This window comes from Eschscholzia californica, unplaced genomic scaffold (genome assembly GCF_041429995.1).
Source record: "Eschscholzia californica isolate CP2 unplaced genomic scaffold, dmEscCali1.0.p SCAF_2, whole genome shotgun sequence".
Lineage (NCBI taxonomy): Eukaryota > Viridiplantae > Streptophyta > Magnoliopsida > Ranunculales > Papaveraceae > Eschscholzia > Eschscholzia californica.
In genome coordinates, this window is record NW_028238309.1 from 10,537,366 (window position 1) to 10,548,174 (window position 10,809).

Consider the following 10,809-nt stretch of genomic DNA (forward strand, 5'->3'; position numbering starts at 1 on the left):
TTTCAAGCTGTTTGTTTATGGCTTTCCACGTCCGCGAGTTGGCTTGTTTTGTCAGGCCAGGATATTGAGTTTTATGGAAGTATTTACTTTATGCAACTTAACCCAAACCGCGTTGGGTTCTATTTTTAGATGGCAAGCCAATTTTCTAAGTAATGTCTGATTATCTATAAACGGATGTCTGAGCCCAAGGCCTCCACGATTTTTCGGAAGGCAAATGGAGGACCAAGCTATAGTACATATACCTTTTGCACCAAAAAGACGTTTGAGAAGTCTGAATGCGGTTGCATACGCTTTTTGGGATGGCAAAGAATTGCATCTAGTATCAAGGAATGACCACCGCAATTGCTCAGACAAACACAAAACGATCCGTTTGTGACCGAAATCTATTCTGCCAATTGGACAATTTGGAATGTATTTGGTCAATAAGAGTGTTAAAGACCTTGGTCTTAATTACCTCCAATGAAAAGTTGAGCTCCCAGGTATTTATCAGAAGGGAAGCCTGCCTAACTTTAAGATTTCTAATGATCATTCGCTTGAATTTCAGGTGAGAGTTATGAGAAAGAAGATATTAGACTTGGTTTAATTGATCATTTGACCAAAAGAACTGCAAAACGAGTTAAGAATGTGTTTAAAGTTGTGAATACTATCGACAGAATTGCGACCAAAGATAATACAGTCGCCAGCAAACATAAGATGTTCAATAACTAAATCTAGGTTCGTATTTGGGAACTTGACAAAAGAGTTAACCACATTAGAGGATCCCAGGAGCCTGTTACTAAGCCCTTTTATAGCCAAAGTGAATAGGAAAGGGGATAGGGGGTCTCCATGTCGAATTCCTCTACTAGGGGAGAATATGGGCCCTGGTCTGAAAGATATACCTTTCGGTCTGAAGGATATGTCCTTTCCGTCTGAAGGAGATTTCCTTCTGAAGGAGTGTCATTCGACCAAGTTGACAATGCGCTCAATTTGTCAGAGAGGATGATGAGAACTTTATCCAGAAGATCATCTAGTCTGGTCGAATTAGGGATCGTAATGCTTAGCTAGAAGCCAACTACGATCATCGGATCACTTCGGTGATTCGCGGCTAACATCGACCGGATCCTACAACGGGTTACACCAAAGAGTGGTGGCTTGATCTAAGAGAGTTTACTAGAGGAAATAAGGAAAAAGGTCGGATTAAATCCAATTTGACAGATCCGAAAGGTTCGGATAGGATCTAGATAAAGATAGAAAGAACTAGGTCAGGAAAGGAGGTCCGGAAAGGAAGTCCTGGTTAAAAGAGAAGGGTCGACCGTAGCTATGGACGGCCAGGCCCAACCTACTAAAGGGGCTGTCTTGGCCGACCACATAAGAGGAGTCCTAAATGGAACAGAAATCCCATTCAGAATAGGATTCTGGGTCTTATCTTTTCTAGAGTCTTTATTGAATCCTAATTGAAATATGATTCCAACTTTACGGTTCTCTATATAAGGACAATTATAGAACAAAAAAGGTGTGAAGCTTTCTATGAAAAATAAATCTCTACAACATCAAGTAGAGAGAGGGATTTTAGAGAAAATGCTCTCAACCTATCTATCTAGTCAAAGAAGAAGAGATCTTCATCAAGTGGAGAGATAGATAAGGTCCTTGCCGACTCTAAAGGAGGGAGATCAAGTTGTTTGCTCGGGTGTCTCAAGTAGAGGAACTGCAATTTGAAGTTTTGATCTTCGGGATAAAGGTACCAGATTTAGTTCGAGGGAAAACGATTCAGGTAAATCTCTATCCCATTCTAGTTCATCTTTAGTTCTTGCATGCGATCCTGGTAGCTACTGTTAGACATACTAGACGTTTGAGATTCCGCTTATAACAATAGGTGACACCAAAACCTAACTTGGTCTACCATTGATAAGAACTTCCATTGAAGAACTAGAGATATAGGTCATAATCAGATGGATCCAATGATTAGAGAAGTCTAATTTCCTCATGATGTCCGCAAAAAAGGACCATTCAATGCGATCGAAAGCTTTGGACATATCAAGCTTAGGCCAAAGTAACCTTTTGCCCCTTTGAGCTTATTATACGATTGTATGAGCTCTTGACCAATAATGATGTTATCAGTAATTTGTCTGCCTGGAACATAAGCAGCTTGAAACGGAAAGATAATTAATTGAAGAAGCGGTTTCAACCAGTCTGCCAAGACTCTGGTAATAATTTTACAAGTGGTGTTGAGCAGACTGATGGGTCTATAATCTGTCGGTGATTGGGGAGTAGGGGATTTGGGAATAAGACAGATGTGCGTGTAACTGGTGCTCGACGGGAGGCTCGCACCCTCAAAGAAAGATTGAACCGTTCCTACATTATCTTTTTCTACTATACATCTCCCAGTTAGTACAATAAAAGAGGGGGGGTAACCATCTAGACCTGGTGTTGCTTTTACTCGCATGCTTTTAATAGTTCAATCAATTTCCTCTTTGGAGGGGATACCTGTAAGAGTACTATTGTGGGTATCTGAAGTGACGGGATGGAAAAGAAGATACAATATTCCGAGACGTAGAGATATCTTTAATGGTGTCTGGTGAAGATTTGGGGAATGGTCGTTTCCTCAGAGATCCAGTTACTACTGTTATTTTTTATGGAGAGAATTCTAGTAATTCTATTTCTGTTAATAGTAGTAGAATGGAAGTACTTCGTGTTCTTATTACCTAAGGTAAGAAAGGAGTTTCTAGACTTTTTCCTTCTAGATAATTTCCTGCTCACGATAAAGGTCTTCTAATTGGCTGCTCAGGGCTTATTGAGCAGACTTATTAGTAGTGGACTAAAGCTGGGAAGAGATAATTTTGATTTGTTATTCAATGTTACCCAAGACGATTTTATTCCAAATGACCAAACTTTTGACTAGGCTATTAAGATTATGTTGAATGTTACTCCTCAAGTTGTAGGACTGGTTTGTCGACCAGTTGTCCTCAATGAATTGATGACAATCTAGATGAGACATCCAAGTACAAAGGAATTTGAAAGGCCTTAGTGTCGAGTGGTTCAACTTAGAAGTTTTAAGAAGAAAAGGAATATGGTCCGAGCCTATACCTTCCAAGTTTGTAACTGGAGAGCTAGGGAAATGGAGAAGCCAACCATTATTAGCTGAGCCTCTGTCACGGGTTTCTCTTATTCCCTAAGTCGTTAAGGTTTCCGCACGAACTTTATTTGTTCGTTTAGTTAATTTTTTCAAGAGTTCATGAATATGTCATTACTTTTTTTTCTTTCTCGTAATTGAGAAATTTTATAAGTTGTAAAGGTTTAGCCGTCGTTCAAATATTTCTTATATTAAATGTAAAGTTGATCATGTGACATTAATCACTTGTTTTTTAAGTGAACTTATGGTCAATCTATGACAACTTGCATAATAGCATTATCCTTTCATGTATCGGCCTAAAGCAAAACATACTAACAAAATCATCCATGGAAGAGTTGCTGTCCAATTAAACAGGACCAATAATAGTGATTGATAGGAGAGACATATGGGATGGGAGAGAGAGAGAGAGAACTCTTCCTGGTGATGAAATGCTAAGGGACAACTATGACATTATTCAAGATACCTAGATAGATAGCTAAGCTAAATTTGCTTGTCTGAGTGAATCTTGGAAAAGTGATGAAAATCTAAGTAAATATGAAGCCAGCTATAAAAAGAACACTAGTAGCAGTCTGTTGTCTTGGGATTATTAGTATTAAAATTGAAGTGCATTATTAGTGGGGTGATGGTATAATTATCTCCAAAGTTTCAATACAAATTCATAGCTAGACTCTAATTTGTGACTCAACCTCTTTGCTTAGCAAAAGATGCCTTTCAGTACAATATCTAATATTGGGAAAGAAGATAGTTCCCCTGCAAGTGTAGAAGATAGTTTCCCTACAATTGTATCGACCGCGTAAATAGTAATCTTCATATAAACTTTCGAACTCTTTATCGAAAGAGAAATTTGATCAAAATTCCATATAAATTTTTGTTTTAGTGAAATAAGAATTCTATTTTCTTAATTTTTCGGCTCTCTAGGCAATTTCGTAATTTGCAACAACTTGCTAAAAATTTGCAACAGTTTTGCAACAAGTTTGCAACAACTTGCTACAGGTTTGCAATAACTTGCAAAAGGTTTGCAACAACTTGCAGCAGTTTGCAACATGTTTGTAGCAGCTTGCAAAAGCTTTGCAACAACTTGCAAAAAGGATGCAAAAATATTTGATTTTTAACCAACAAAAATACAAATTTGAATTTTTAACACCAAACAAATCTCTATTGTCTTTTTTTTTTTTTTTTATGAAGAATCTCTATTGTCTTTAAGAGAGGGAGCTTTTAACCATTTTCTAGAATATGCCAATATGGAGGCGCCAGTAACAGGAAGGCGCTAATAACACTATTGGGAGACAGTATTGAGAGGCACCTTTAAAACTTCTCGTCCATAGTTACAGATAGTATTTCACACATAAGTTAAATTACACATAATAAATATGACACCTTTAGTTATTTCAAAAGTCTTAGTTTTTTTCCCCTAATTATGTCTATTATTTTGACTGAATAAGCCATTTATATTGACTTAACATTGACATTGTCTCTGTCTTGACAATCAGACTGGAGAGGGCCTGAACATCATAATCTTGGTCAGAACCCTCCCACCCCGCGCAGGCACGACGTTCTTTGAGCCTAACATTTTCTTCAGTTGATATGGAGAACGTACGTACCTAGCTTTGATACCACTGAATCACTGATGAAGTAAAAATAAATATAAGAGAGAAATTAAGAAACTAAGTGATGAAATAAGCACAACACAAGATACAAAAGGTTTCTACTTCTTCCATCTCTTGTTCTCTGAATTTTTTTCTTATACAATTTACTCTAATCAAAATAATCATGGATTCAAGTGGGCTAGCTTGATAGCTCTAATGCATGGGCCACACGGCCTCAACGTCAACTCGTTAGCTAATCCACGATTAACAATCTTATATATTGTGGTGTTATATATACATACTATCAAAACAATGATTACATCGATCTGATCGATTATGGTAATTGTGAGTTGAATTGAGTAGGAATATTATAGCTAATCTTACTATTATTAAAGGAAGAAAATAGAACAAAAGCACCTTGATAGGCCCCATGCCATGTCCCTTCAGTAGGACCTATATGTTCATTTCTCTAAACCTTTCTTTGCCTACTGCACTACAATATCATATTCCTTTGATCAGTTCATTCCATTTCTGTTTTCTCTTACCCAAATACAAAAGAAAAAACTTCAATCTCTGGATCGAAACTAGCTATGTCGACTAGTGATAAAGGAAAAACCCATTATGCAGAAGGTTCGTCCCGATCAATAGCTAGTCATGATCAGCATAAGCAACAACAAACGGCTCCACTTAGTCGCTATGAATCGCAGAAACGAAGAGACTGGAACACTTTTGGTCAGTACTTGAAGAACCACAGGCCACCAGTCTCACTATCTCAGTGTAATTGCAACCATGTACTTGAATTCCTTAGGTACCTTGATCAGTTTGGAAAGACTAAAATTCACATTCAAGGGTGTATTTTCTTCGGGCAGCCGGAGCCACCGGCTCCCTGTACTTGTCCACTTAGACAAGCTTGGGGAAGTCTTGATGCAATTATCGGTCGTCTTCGAGCTGCTTATGAGGAGAACGGTGGTACTCCGGAAACAAACCCCTTCGCTAGTAGTTCTATTCGCCTTTTTTTACGTGAAGTGAGGGAGTGTCAGGCTAAGGCAAGAGGGATCCCATATAAGAAGAATAAGAAGAAGAGAAACCAAATCATTAAGGCTGAACGCCGATCGAATCCCTCGATATAGTACTACAGTTTATCATCTACTTGAGCTTGACAAAGATGGTAATTAATTTCACTTATTGCAGAATTATGTTCATTATTAGAAGCTATATTCAACTAGTTAGTTAGTTTTCAAAACCCTAAGAACTTAACTCATCAAACCATATCACATAAGATATTACTTATTAGTATGTACAAGCATAAAACTAAACTTGGGTATGAAGTATTTATATTTCTATTAGTACTGTACCAAATAATCATCTCTAACATATGAACTTGTATGGATCTGATATTGCTCATAGGAAACCCTAGTTTCATATGTTCCAAAACCCTAAGTTGTATATATATCTTGCTTTTAAGATTGTGAAAACAGAATCAGTGAGACAAATTATACTGTGTAACTTTACCTTAACATTAATCCCCCCTAAATATATAACAGTGATAATTGTAAACAAACATATCTCTCTCTCTCTCTCTCTCTCTCTCTCTCTCTCACTTCATGTTTCTCCTTTGCAAGTTATATATACTTATATATCTTGCTTTGTCTCTTTTAACAAAGTGAAAGATTTTGTTCCCCATATAGGATTTAGATTACATAAGATTCAATAGTTTTTTCTTTTTGAAGCATAAGATTCAATAGTTGTCCTCCTCATAAAACTACAAAATTGATATCATTGTAGATATATACTTTTTTTTTTTTGAGACAAATTGTAGATATATACTTGGTGAACCAAAGCTTTTATTACTTATGTTTTTTGAGACAAATTGTAGATTTGTCATTCAAAATGGAAACTATTCTTAGATTTCAACAGTGCCACTAAATATGCTTAGGGCTTCAGTGGAATAACCCATGACTAGAAGCATATATATTTAGAAAGAAAGTGAGAACTCTAAGCAAATGAGAATGATATTGAACTAATTATATATATAGAGTGTGTGTGTGAATGCGTAAGTAGAAGCTTTAAACGGAGTTTCATTTCCGATGATAATATCTAGTTTCCAACTAGAATGATATTGAACTTAATACTACATTAATCAACTAATTAACAAATCTCTCTGTAATTAAATTTATGTATAGGGAAGTAGGGAACGTCTAAGACCGATTTGGCGAGGCTTCACATTTCATTTTCCTTCGTTTGAAAGAAATTAAGTTCATATATATATATATGCATAGATTTTTTAATTTGTGTACACAATTGTCACATCTCTGCCCATGTCATTAGTAATATGTCTTTTATCACTCATGCTTTAGTTCATGAGGATCAACCAATAAAGTAAGTTACATTTCTCATGGAGGATTCATTGCATCAAAGTACCGTGGTAGTATTACGCGGCATGAGCTATGAGTACATTATAAGGATTTGGGTAACAACTTCTACTTAGTTCAACAAGTTACTACTTGCATCTTTTCATACTTCAACTTATTGAGGTAGGAATTTTCATTGCATACATAACGTTGCCAAAAAAAACATTTGGGGTTGGCAATTTAATTGTGCCTCATTACATATAGCTAAGGTTTAAGGGCAAGTAGATGGGGTTCAACCTTTGGAAATTAAGGTGAGTTTTGATAGTTACGTTTTCGAAACAATATGTTTCGTACCCTGATCACTCCTGTGGAGAGATACATGTTACCACACAACCAAAGTGATTTACCATAGTTTTTTTATTTCCTGTAACTAATATGAAGATGATATTGGTATGTGAATGAGATTTTAGTAGTGATCTCCCTTTCCCTCTGTCATGACTCCCACACATTGCCTTTATCACTTGAACATTTCATTTATTGCTTAAAGTACTGATAGTGCTTGTCTGCAGGCAGCCTGGTTCATCTTGCAGGATCATGAAGAATTTCGGGAAGCGGTCAAGTTATTGAAGAAGCTTTCATGAAGCTAGAACCAAATTCTATCTTAGATAGTTATTCTCCATCTGGGTTATCTGTTAACATTGTGATGCTTTATAATAGTTTTTCCTCTCTGTTGCCTTTACATAATACTCTCCTTGTATAACTTCTATCCGGTTAATTACTTAAATGGTGGAACTCTTTCTTTTGTTCGACCAGGCCATTGGGCTTAATTCTAGCTCCTTCAATCACAACCAGCTTGCAGGGAAAGGACTGTCCAAAACTTATTAAACAATTATGGTAATAAAGGTTTTGGTGGAAATACGGGATACTTTTGTAGTTTTTGGATCATATCATATGATCCAATGCATGTTGTGAAAATATCAAGTATTGGGCATTTATGCAGCATTTTGTGCATAGAACAATGTCATTGTTTAGTTGGGCTATAGGCCTGGTTATGTTAGAGTTTGAGTGGGCGGTTATGGAGCTTACCACATCTTTGATGTATCAATGTCAAATGTAACGACATACGTTGATCGTAGTCAACTTCAAAAAAAAAAAAAAAAAAATGTCATACGATACATGTGCTATCTGGATAGCATTTGTGTGAAAAACTACTTGAACATAGATATTAATATTTGATCTAAATGCCTATTTTTTGTTATATCTAAATATATATGATGATGCATTAAGTGCGAAAGAACAACATCAGACTCATGGATGTAACTAGTTATGCCACTTCCAAATTATATTTTTATTTTTATGAATAGAAACTTTATGAAATGGGGTCCCCTCCAAATTGTTCATGCACAAATAACAATTGTTAACATCTGCTTTGAAGATCTTCCATTTGACCATCTTTGCTCCCATGTCGATGGCAGAAATTGGAAGCAAGTAATCACAAAATCAACAAATGATTGAAGTCTTTTATTCATAATTGGATGGCAAAATTGTTGGGTCCCTCCTTATAATAAAAGGACTCCTAGTTGGAATAGGATTTCCCTTATTCCTTGTTTGGGGAAAAAATAGAAGTTTCTATTTTTTGAAGCCTAAAAAGGAATTTCTATTTCTTTTGGTAAACCTCCCTATATATCATTATAAAAGGGAATGAAAGGGAAGAGATTATACACAACAACTTCCAGAACAAAGAGAAGTCAGAGAAAGAGAGATTTCTGAAGTGGTTCTTTCAAGAGAGATTGAAAGAGCAGAATATTGGTTTGAAGAAAAGAAGATTATTAATCTTGTGAAGCAATTTAGTTTGTGGTTATCTTCTTCAACCTTTAGTAATCTAGGATTTGTTCAAATCCTAAGGAGTAAGAGATTTTATTTCTTTGTTTCTTTGTTCAGTTTATCCACCATAGGTTTGGTGAAGAGTTGTCCAAGAGTGTTTCTACACATCTTGAAGAATTGTGTAAACCATTATTTAATTATAGTGGAAGATTTCTGGACTAGGTCCCGTGGTTTTTTACCTTCTAGTTTGGAGGTTTTTTTTTTGCCATGTTAAATAATCTTGGTGTCTCTACTTTTACTTTCGCATCGTTTATCTTCATATTCCTGAACAAGTTAATTAGGTTATTTTTCCTAACAAGTGGTACCAGAGCTTAGGTTGGATTTATTGTTCAGAAATATGGAAGTGAATACTAATCGCATGATTAGTTTAGATGGAGAAAACTACTTGATGTGGAAAGCAAAAATGGAAGATTTGTTATACTGCAAAGACCTAGCTGCACCCATTGAAAATCACGGTACAAAACCGATGAAGAAAGATGAAGAAGACTGGAAGGTATTAGATCGTAAGGTTGTTGGATTTATTCGACAATGGGTAGAACCCAGTGTTTTTCATCATGTATCGACGGAGACTTCCGCTTTTAGTCTATGGAGGAAATTAGAAGAATTGTATGATCAGAAGACAGCTACCAAAAAGGCTTACTTGTTCAGAAAGCTAGGAAAATTACAATATAAAGAAGGAACCTCAATTGCTCAACACTTGAATGAGATGAAAAGTCTAGTAAACCAGCTTTCTGCAATGAAGTTAGTTTTGGATGATGAGTTGCAGGCCTTGCTTCTTCTAAATTCTTTACCAGATAGTTGGGAGACATTGGTGGTGTCTCTTAGCAATTCTGCTCCTGATGGCATAATGCGTATGAATCACGTAACAGGTAGTTTGTTGAATGAAGAAACAAGAAGGAAATCATCGTCAGACGAGTCTCATTCAGAGGCACTTGTTACAGAAAGACGGGGGAGAGGTAAAAGTAGAAAACCTCATAACCGTGATAAGTCAAGGGGGAGATCAAAACCAAAGAAAGAAGTTAGATGTTTTGGTTGTGGAAAAATGGGTCATTACAAGAGTGATTGCAGGAAACCAAAGAAGGAAAATAAAAAGGATGATGAAAAACAAGATAATGTTGCGGCAGTTGCCTCAGGTGATGACATTATCTTACTCTCAGGTTGTGGAGAGACTTGCTTAAGTATGACTGAGTCAGAACTAGAAACAACATGGTTAGTTGACTCAGGTGCTTCGTATCATGCTATTCCATGTAAGGATTTCTTTAACTCTTACAGAACTGGTGACCTTGGCAAAGTCAGGATGGGAAACTTAGGTTTCTCAAAAATCGTAGGAATTGGAGAAGTGAAAATCGAGATGAGCACAGGGAGTATATTGATTCTTAAGAATGTGAGGCATATACCAGATCTTCGATATAACCTAATCTCTACCGGAGTATTAGATGATGAAGGGTACCACAGTCACTTTGGTGATGGAAAGTGGAAGCTCACAAAAGGGTCAATGGTGATAGCAAGAGGGAAGAAGTGTTGTACTTTATACAGGACTCAAGTAAAACTGTGTAAAGGAGAATTGAATGCAGTTGAAAAAGATTCTTCCACTGATATTTGGCATAGAAGACTCGGGCACATGAGCGAGAAAGGACTTCAAATCCTTGCTAAACGACAAGACTTATCGAACATAAAAGGTATAAATTTAAACACCTGTTCTCATTGTTTAGTAGGAAAGCAACATAGAGTTTCCTTTCAAAGGAATGCATCTGAAAGAAAATCCAGTGTTTTGGAGCTCGTTTATTCTGACGTTTGTGGACCTTTAAAGGTCAAAACACTTGGTGGTGCTTTGTATTTTGTTACTTTTATAGATGATGCTTCCAGGAAAGTTTGGGCA

At 36.4% G+C, this 10,809-nt stretch overlaps 1 pseudogene across 1 annotated transcript; it reads left to right on the forward strand.

Annotated features, from left to right (window-relative positions):
- Positions 1 to 5,219: 5,219 nt before the first annotated feature.
- On the forward strand, positions 5,220 to 7,830 carry LOC147556135 (protein LIGHT-DEPENDENT SHORT HYPOCOTYLS 10 pseudogene; annotated as a pseudogene). Its single transcript, XR_015235168.1, has 2 exons — positions 5,220 to 5,863; positions 7,616 to 7,830. The product of XR_015235168.1 is annotated as a protein LIGHT-DEPENDENT SHORT HYPOCOTYLS 10 pseudogene (transcript).
- The last annotated feature ends 2,979 nt before the right edge of the window (positions 7,831 to 10,809 follow it).